At 35.5% G+C, this 9,700-nt stretch overlaps 1 long non-coding RNA gene across 1 annotated transcript in view; it reads right to left on the reverse strand.

Moving 5' to 3' along the window:
• LOC135212040 (uncharacterized) overlaps positions 1-9,700 on the reverse strand; it is a 103,277-nt gene that overhangs the window by 21,985 nt on the left and 71,592 nt on the right. The window contains exons 3-4 of the long non-coding RNA XR_010313812.1: positions 2,283-2,648; positions 1,990-2,132 (exon numbers count right to left, since the gene is read on the reverse strand). This is a non-coding gene — a long non-coding RNA (uncharacterized LOC135212040). The remainder of the gene's footprint in view (positions 1-1,989; positions 2,133-2,282; positions 2,649-9,700) is intronic.

Raw genomic sequence — 9,700 nt, forward strand, 5'->3', positions numbered from 1 at the left:
GTGGTAGTCCAAGACCATACCGATCACGCCACTGAGGCACTTTACAGTGTATAATTCTGTATGAACCGTGGCCAACGAAGGTTTTAACTGAGGCTATAATGAACAGTACTGAAGGAAAAGGACAGCAATTTGGTATGTTTGGTGACTGTAGGGTGGCTGATCAAAAGAAAAATTTGTAGCCCTATAGCCTAAGTAGAAAAAGTGCGGACAGACAGACAGACAGACAAAAGGACGTCCCAATAGTTCTCTTTTACAGGAAACTGAAATAACCTTTCCCCAAAAGAAGCAAGCGAGTGATACCAAGTTTCAAGTAGAATGGAATAACCAATCAGAGTAAAAATTTGACAGCAGTAATTCTTTGGCCTTTTCCAAGAATTGATGCCTTGAGCTCTCTCTCTCTCTCTCTCTCTCTCTCTCTCTCTCTCTCTCTCTCTCTCTCTATATATATATATATATATATATATATATATACCATATATATATATATGTATACATATATGTATACTATATGTATACATATATATGTATACATATATATATACATACATATATATATATATATATATATATATATATATATATATATATATATTATATATATATGTGTGTGTGTGTGTGTGTGTATCACAGGAAAACAGCAGTCGTTCGAGATACATTCTCAAAGAAGCAAGGGAGACGTCTTCTGGTAATTTAAAAGGCTTTATTAAGCGACGTTTCGGGGTCCAGCCCCATCATCACGGCTGTAAAAAGGATTAATACACATAAAATATAATTAAAAGACTCATCCTAATAACCAACATACATTCAAAATTCACAGAAAACCTACTTACTACTATGCCAAGACAATTGCCATCTCAAGTGAAGGGAAGAAGACGAGCGACCAGAAGAAGGAAAGGTTCCAAGTAAATATAGTTATGCCAGGTAAAGAGGGATAGCGGTAGTTTGGTTGTTTAATTTTGAAACTATTGTTTTTATGGAAAGCGATTCGAAGACAGCAAGCTCTTGAGGAGAAGAAGCCCGTGTAATCATGTCCCGTGTAATGATTTTAAAGTGTTTTATTCTATGTTGAATTTGCATTTTTTTAATGTTCTCAAATGTTCGAGAATTCTGGTGAAGACAACCGGCCACCTGTTCTATAACTCGCCCCCTAGTGGCAATCAATGCGGACTTTAAGAAGCCTACGTGAAGCCCCGACATAATTTCCCAAACTACATTTGGGACACGAAAATAAATAGACAGCATTGGAAATCAGAAGAGGGCTCAGTTTTTCTTTATACCTAAATAAAGACCCAATAGTTAATGGGTTTCTTAAGATTAGTTGGCCTTTTATGGCCGGACAATGTTCACGAATTAAACGTTTAACTTGGGTATAAAACGTTGTGTCACTAATAAACGGGACTCTAGCAAAGAAAGGAATTCTAGGAGCAGTTGGTCTGTTATTTTTCTCTATTAATAATATTTATTATTTAAAAACTTATTTAGGTATTTGAAAAAAACCTTAGCTGGATAGCAGTTATTGGTGAAGTATTGTTGTACAACAGTAATCTCATTGTGAAATTCAGACCAGCCAGAGGAGAGAGAATAGGCCCTGTGGAAGAGGGTATATAAAGCGTTTACTTTAATGATAAAACTACAAAAGCTGTAAAAAATTGTCCTTAGTCCAGTAAAAGCCTTTTTTCTAAAAATTGAGGTGTAAAAACCGTCTGTATTACGTGACACTTCTACATCTAAGAAAGAGAGATTATCATTTCCATAATCAATTGTAAACTTGATATAAGGGCTGGGCTGAATTGGCAAATTGTAAGAAGGACGACTGCCACCAACCATTCTCTGCCTGGTGATGATGCACAGGTATAACATGATAGAATTTATAACCCTCTCCCGGAGTGTTCCCAAGACGTCCTCAGCGAGCTGCGTTCTGTTAATTTTGAGTGCCGTTGTCACGTCAATGTGCATTCCTACTGCAGTTGAATAAATGAGAGTACTCACAATTCGGTTGGCCTCCTCTCCTTCCCTGTGAAGCAGCGTCTGCTGTTGTTTGGCACCTCCTACTTGACAGAGACCTCCTCTTGGCAATGTTTCCCTTGCATTTTACCCATTCGGTAGTGCTGTAACAGCATTCACGGTGGAACCTGCAAAAAATAGGAATAACAAGTAGAGAATTTAATAAAAATAAACTGGTTGTTTTATATGTAAATGCGATGGTGACGTTGTGCAATTTTGTTTCTTTTTACAGCGTGTCACATCTCAACAAACTTCTAATTAAAAAGAATTATTCTCACCATCCTGGGGAGTAACGCTCCCTGCTGCACCTCCTGTTAAAGATCGTCCCGGGTTGGATCTGTTTCCACCCCTGTTCGCTCCTCTTCTTTCTACGTTGACAACAGACTCTGCAGTCCTCTGGCTAGTCCGAGCCTTCGGTGCCGTATATATATGCCACGGCAAAGGAATTTCAATGGAGCTGTCACTCGTAGTTTCATCGCTGCTGTTGCTGGTGGAATTACCCATGTCTGCTTGTGGAGATGTTGTGGAGTAGAGCAGCCTTTTGGCGAACTGATGTGGGTCTTGCTGCTCCGAGTTAATATACTGGCGGTAGCAATCGTAAGTCTTTTCACATCGGGTCTCGAGGATACTCACGTCAGCGAAACCTGTGGAATTATCAGTGCATGTGTGTGCAGGTGGTTACAATCGTCTTTTATCACCCTCGTATAAGGTTTCGCTAAAGCGGTATGTCGTGTCGTGTGTGTATGTATCACTGGACATGGAGATGGATTATTGAGCTGTGATAGTCGTGTCATGTTGTGTGTCTTGTGTGAATGAGCACCATTGTGACATGTTGTTCACCTGGCAGTGAGTCACAGAGAAATGTTGGGGGTGCTTATCAGCTGAGTCACAGGGAAAGGGTAACTGTTGTGGGTGTTTATCAGGTGCTTATGTGAATTTGGATGGAGTTTAGAAATCTTTTCGCATTCCTACTATCACGTGAAATGACATGTTGTGCACCTGGCAGCGAGTGACAGTGACAAGGTGACTGTTGTGGGTGCTTATCAGCTGCTTATCAAAATTTCAATGGAGATGTTAGGTTAGGTTAGGTTTGGTTAAGTGACTTAGAATTTTTTCACTCGGTGGGTTAGGTTAGGTTAGGTTAGGTTAAGGGACTTAGAATTTTTGGTTTTCTCGTGGAGTTATATATACCCTACTCGCTTCATGAGCGATTTTGGGGTTCTTTACTAAACTAGAGAGAAATATTTGGTGGTTTTCCCGTGGAGTCGTTAATGGTCAACGTACGTGAGGTTAAAATAAAGGCAAGCTTAGGGGGTTATCATCTGTGAGCTGAATTAGGGGTTGGGTATTGAGGCTGAGCCGAAATGGGTCTTCTTCCCGTCTCACTAAAAATGACATGTTCATTTATCTGGCTACAGAAAAATATATTCACTTATTTACACAATATACAATATTCTACGTGAAGGTATAGAAAATGGATTTCCCAAGATTATTGGATTTAGACGTAAGCTATGTACAGCCATTCTCATAAGTGATGCTGTATGATTGCATAGGATTTCGTTCAAAATTTAGTTATTGGTAACCTATATGTTGCATATCTGTCTCTTATTTCAATGCAGACACACCATTATTTCTTACAATAAGGACATAATGTGTTTCATAGGTGAAAGCTGTCAAATACTATATCAAAACTGTAAGCAAATATTATGTGCAGCCAAATTTCGGAACAGCAGCAACGGAGTATTTCCACAGCTACTCCCCGCCATCGATGCGTTCAACAAAGAAAAGTCTTTGTCAAACAGCTTCAAATGTTGGAATAATAATGAAAAAAAAAATACATAACATTTTCACACTGGTTGCATTGCAGCCATAAAATTCAAAATGCAATTCGAGTATTTTTAACCACAGACACTGACAAAATGATAGAGAAATAAATAAAAAAGTGCTAAGGTAGCTAAAATGCATCCAACGATATCAACAGCCAGGTGCAGCCTGTGTGATGGAATCATCCGAGTGGTGGCAACATGAACCGGCTGGAACATAGGTCCACAACGTATGAAGACATTGAAAACATTTATTATATATTTGTTATCAGATTATTATTTTAATTAAAAATTGTTCGTATTATATTCATTAACGACTTCAAAAATAAGTTTCCTAGTATATACTCCTTTTTACAGAATATTTTTATTGATGACGGATTTTTTCCCAAGGATTAGGCATGTTAATTTTCATTACTTGCTAACAATACATTACACTTAGCAATGATACTTATATATTAAGAATTCCTCACCAGGTAGCATATGAAAATATTTAGGCATTCTTGCACTTCGTTTGTGTCAGTTTTTCTTTCCATCCCCACAGGTCCTCAATTTTTTTTTTTTTTTCAATTCCACTCTTGATCAAGAGAGTTGTCCAGTACTTCTATCAGGGACAGGTGATGTTCTCTTTTTTTCCCTTCATTATTTTTAGTCTTTCACGCCAGGTTTAAGAAATACATTTAATATAGTTAGCTGTCCGCATATCCGTGCTTCAGTCGCAATACATGTTACTTTTTAAAACTTTTTCACTGAGCTGATTGGGGTTTCAGCTGGTGGTCTCTTAACCAATGTTCTCATATTCTGGCCTTTACCATGTCATTCTACAATCTCGGTGTGAGAATCCCTTGATTGAGGTACACTCCAGCATACCTTCATACGATTACCAATTTCTAGTAGTTATTTATTTACTTTGTTATCTACTGCATATTACAGGTATACTACTATCATGTACCATTTACTTACTTTTGTTTTTGTTTTATGAGTAAATGTGAGACGTCTATGTTGCGACTGTAAAATAATAATAATAACCAACCAATATAATCATAAAACTTGATATAAAAGAAGCACACACCTCAACGAATAAGCAAAAGGAAAAAACTGCAGCGCTCTCTTCTTAAAATGTACAAAAAATATAATGCAAATATATATGTGCATGTATTTACGAATAAGACAATAGTTTACATCGTACATTTCAAAATTTTCATAAAAAGAATGAAAGCAGAGGACGAAAAAGACGCTGCCGTGATATTTAAATACAGATATGACTCACTCCAAAAGCGCTGGAAGAAGTCGCAGAAGAAATGTCAATACGGCTTAGGAAAGGGCTCCCTCTTTTCTCGGGGTATTGCATTTTTAAAGTGAATCCTCTAACTCGAACCTTGAATTTTTGTGCAGAATTGTTATAAATTCAGATGTGCATAGTGAATCTGCTTCATCAACAACTGTTAATGTTCATAAAAACTCATGAAATAAAAATGTACTGAGAAATAAACATAAAAACATGAATTAACGGCTCCAACGTCATAAAAGATTTTTATCTACCTCTGAACAACTTTAGGCAGAAGAAAAGTTCACGTAAAATTATATTAGTAAATCGTAATTGAGACGAGAAGATCCGGAACAAGATTCCTTTTACTGTCTAAACATCACAATACTTGGGTTCATGAACGATCCAGTCAACAGACAGAAACTATCTTCAGTGTATAATTCGTAGGTGGTTAGGAGGACTGCCTAGAGCAGTGGTTCTTAGCCAGGGGTGCTCGCACCCGAAGCAATATATGTTTTTATATACCAAATGTAATTTTTTTCTGCAAAAAAGGAGAAATTACTATTGCTAAAGCAGTACTCTGAGGTAAAGATAAACTTACACCCAATTTCCTAATGAAGCGGCATCATTGCAACAGATTCGAGTACATCATGCATGTCGTATGTGTTATCACTACAGATCTTATCAACTTGATATTTAAGCTCTTCTTTTATTTCAGCATTTCAGGGGGTGCGAGATCTGACTGCTGATTTGAAAGGGGTGCATACATTGAAAAAGGTTAAGACCACAGGCCTAGAGGATACTGACAGATGACGTGGAAAGGGATTGGAAAGTATGGACCTTAATATCCATAATGTGCGGTATGTGCTACTACACAGAAATGAATGATGGTGTGTAGGAAGGTTCAGAAGCACGACTAAAGAGCCTCCTGTGTAGGTGAGGGTGTCTGGAGCAGTTAATGCCGTGGAATCTTCCTGGGCCATATAGAGATTCACCTACCATTTTCTACTTAATGAATGAATATTGCAGTGATCCTTTTTTTCCAATGTATTGATTCCTCGTCATAACCCTTTGTTTTAATATAAATATATATATATATATATAATATATATATATTATATATATATAAAGATATATACTATAACATATATATATTATATATATATATATATATATATATATATATATATCTATATATATATACATATATCGAGCTACAATTGTCCTTTAATATCTAATTCACTCTACCTCGGAATTAATATATTTTCATATATGGTTAACCGAAGGGGAATTTTATTAGGCGATAACAGAACTGCCGGCGGCCGGGCGCCGACAATTCTATTATCGCCTAATAAAATTTCCCTTCGGTTAAGCATATATGAAAATATATTAATTCCGAGGTAGAGTGAATTAGATATTAAAGGACATTTGTAGCTCGATGTGTGTGTGCATATATATATATATATATATATATATATATATATATATATATATATATATATATATATACATATGTACTGCATATTTATGTATATATACATATATACATTATATGTATATTATCGCCTAATAAAATTTCCCTTCGGTTAAGCATATTTGAAAAATATATTAATTCCGAGGTAGAGTGAATGAGATATTAAGGGACATTTGTAGCTCGATGTATATATATATATAGATATATATAATATATATATATATATATCTATATATATATATATAATATATATTATATATATATATATATGGATATATATAATTATATAATATATATATATATATATATATATATATATATATATATATATATATATATATATATAAAGTAGTTACTTGGTCCTACTTATCCTATCGTCCCGGGGCTTCCCAAAAGGGCCTTATGAAATATGGAAGACCCAAACAGGTTGAATCTGTGCGAGTCGCCCTCGGCAACATATCGCAATTTTATACTTCAGCTGGTTTTATAACCTTGATTTCGGTACCGCTCAGGGATTTTCTCGTTAAAGTACTATTTTTCCCCCCATTTTTGTTTGTTTACCTAAACTACTTACCATATTTATCTGTTAAAGATAAGGCATTAAATAAAGAAATACGCAATATTTACTTTGGTGTTAGTTCCCCACATGAAATTTTTCTACCGATAAAATAAACGTCCGTTTCTTTACAGGTAAAAGATTAACCAGAAGTAAGATAGGAGTGGAAATTATTATTATATATAACTTTGAGAGATAAATTCATGAGTTTTGTAGCAAAATTTTTGGAAATCGCGAAACATTCCTTGAGCCAAGGAAACAATAAAATTACACAATACCGATATTTCCTTTTCTCTTTGCTTTATTTCCGCCATGTCATCCTTCAAATAAGACTTTTTCTAAAAGTGATTTATCAAAGAAACTCCGAAAGATTTCATACAGATCTTAATAGTAGTTTTTTTATCATTATTAAGCTTGCCTTATGCCAGCACCGGCTCTTGCTCATAGAGCAACCCGTAGACTTAATAGTATAGAATTTAGGTCAAAGGTCAAGTGCTGGGACCTATGAGGTCATTCAGCACTGAACCGGAAATTGACAATACGAAGGTTTGAAAGGTGTTACGGTAGGAATACCTTGAATCATTGTTGGGAGAAGTTGGAAAGTAATATGGAAGAAAATGAATATGAAAGTCATGAAATGGGTTGCAGCTAGGGGCCGAAGGGACACTGCAAAGAACCTTAAGCAACGCCTACAGTGCACCACAGGATGAGAGAATTACTGATGTCAATTTCAAATTCTACAGTGCAACACTAAACAGCCTGACAGCCGTCGCGTTTTCTATGGAATGTAGGGTCGAGTCCCTAGAGCCGTCGCCGTTTTCTATGGAAATTAGGGTCGAGTCCCTTGTTTGAGAGTTTATGAGATTACATAATTTTCCGGAGCACGACTGGTTTATGATGATGTAATATTCTACAGGAAATAACATAACATAGCCAAGAGCTTCTAGGAAGAGGCCGGGGGTATTATAAAAGCAAGTCTTTGACAGCTGGAAAACAACCATTTTGCAAAACCGTGCGACTAACGATCTTTCCTAGATAGTGACCACCATCGTTGTTAACCCAGTACGTATCACCCTTGCTGATTACCGTAAAAAAATGACCAAAAGACTGTAAATATCACAAAAATAATGACCCCTAAGAAATATTAGTCCCAGATAACGACCCACGAAAATGCCTGGAGGTCACTATCCGGGAGAGATCCGATTGACCGTATGATATCGCATGCAACATTCGTTAGAAAAGACATTAAGACTATTAGGTATGCACCCTTCTTCACTTATAAATAAACATAACACCGAAGTTTACCAGCTTCAAACACCCATGCATGTAAACTAGCGGATCCAGAAAAATTTTATGGGGGGGGGGAGGCACCAATTTATATATATATATATATATATATATATATATATTATATAATATATATATATATATAAATTGGTGCCCCATATATATATATATATATATATATATATATTATATATATAATATAATTACATAATATGTATATGTATGTATATAATACGGCATCTTGCTGCATAAACAAACCAAACTCTTTAACTGTTACATATTTTGTTTGGAAGTAATAGAGTATCCTTCTGGTTTGGCAATAAATGACTAGCTTTGCATGAAGTATTTCTGTCGCATCATAGTATAATATATTTTCTTCAACATATTATTCAGCATTTAAGTAGAAATTATGAAATGAACAGCTATCGCCTGTTTTATCAGGAAATGCCGAAATTCTATTATTTCTATAAAAGGTTTTTTTATTTTCCCTAGTTTTATATTTCTCGTTTATGTTAATATCATCTAAATCTCCAATATCATTACTTAAGTCCTTTTTCATGGGGGGGGAGGGGGGGGGGTGTCCAGTCCAGGTGCCCCATCCCCAATCCGCTGGTGTGTATGTATAATAATGTATGATTGAGTTATCTCTAGTTCTTAATATCTCGTCGGATAAATATTTTTTCCACAGAGCTAAGAAAATCTGATTTAAGATCAAACAACTCACCGATTCTGATATCTTCCACTTCTTTCCAACTGAAAGTCCATTCGTTGCTTGCTATAAATACTATCGCATTTTTATGGTAAATAGTAATATTGACATTTAATCATGGCATTCCAAAACTGCAAAATTTTTATTACTGACAAACTTAATTAAAATCATGCATTTACACTACCGCCACAGGAAATGTGAAATGTGACATCACAGCATATGAAAATTTTGGTCAGAAAATAAAACATGTTCAGTAAGATTTTTTGAGAGATCAGCAATGATGGTACAAGCCATAATTAAAAGTACAACAGGTCAAGAGAGAAAAAGACGAAAATCTACATTTTTTTCCAGAAGCATAATTGATCGCTTTATAGAGCCTGAATTGTACTTTTGCGTCTACAGAATTGAATCAATTAACAATGGAACTGTACATGAAATTTACGAGCGCTTTATGAATACCTACATCATGTTTAAAAGAAAGAGAGAGAGAGAGAGAGAGAGAGAGAGAGAGAGAGAGAGAGAGAGAGAGAGAGAGAGAGAGAAACGAAGTTGGGGGAAAAAATGTTTTTACAACCACATAATA

Source organism: Macrobrachium nipponense, chromosome 40 (genome assembly GCF_015104395.2).
Source record: "Macrobrachium nipponense isolate FS-2020 chromosome 40, ASM1510439v2, whole genome shotgun sequence".
NCBI classification, from domain to species: Eukaryota; Metazoa; Arthropoda; class Malacostraca; order Decapoda; family Palaemonidae; genus Macrobrachium; species Macrobrachium nipponense.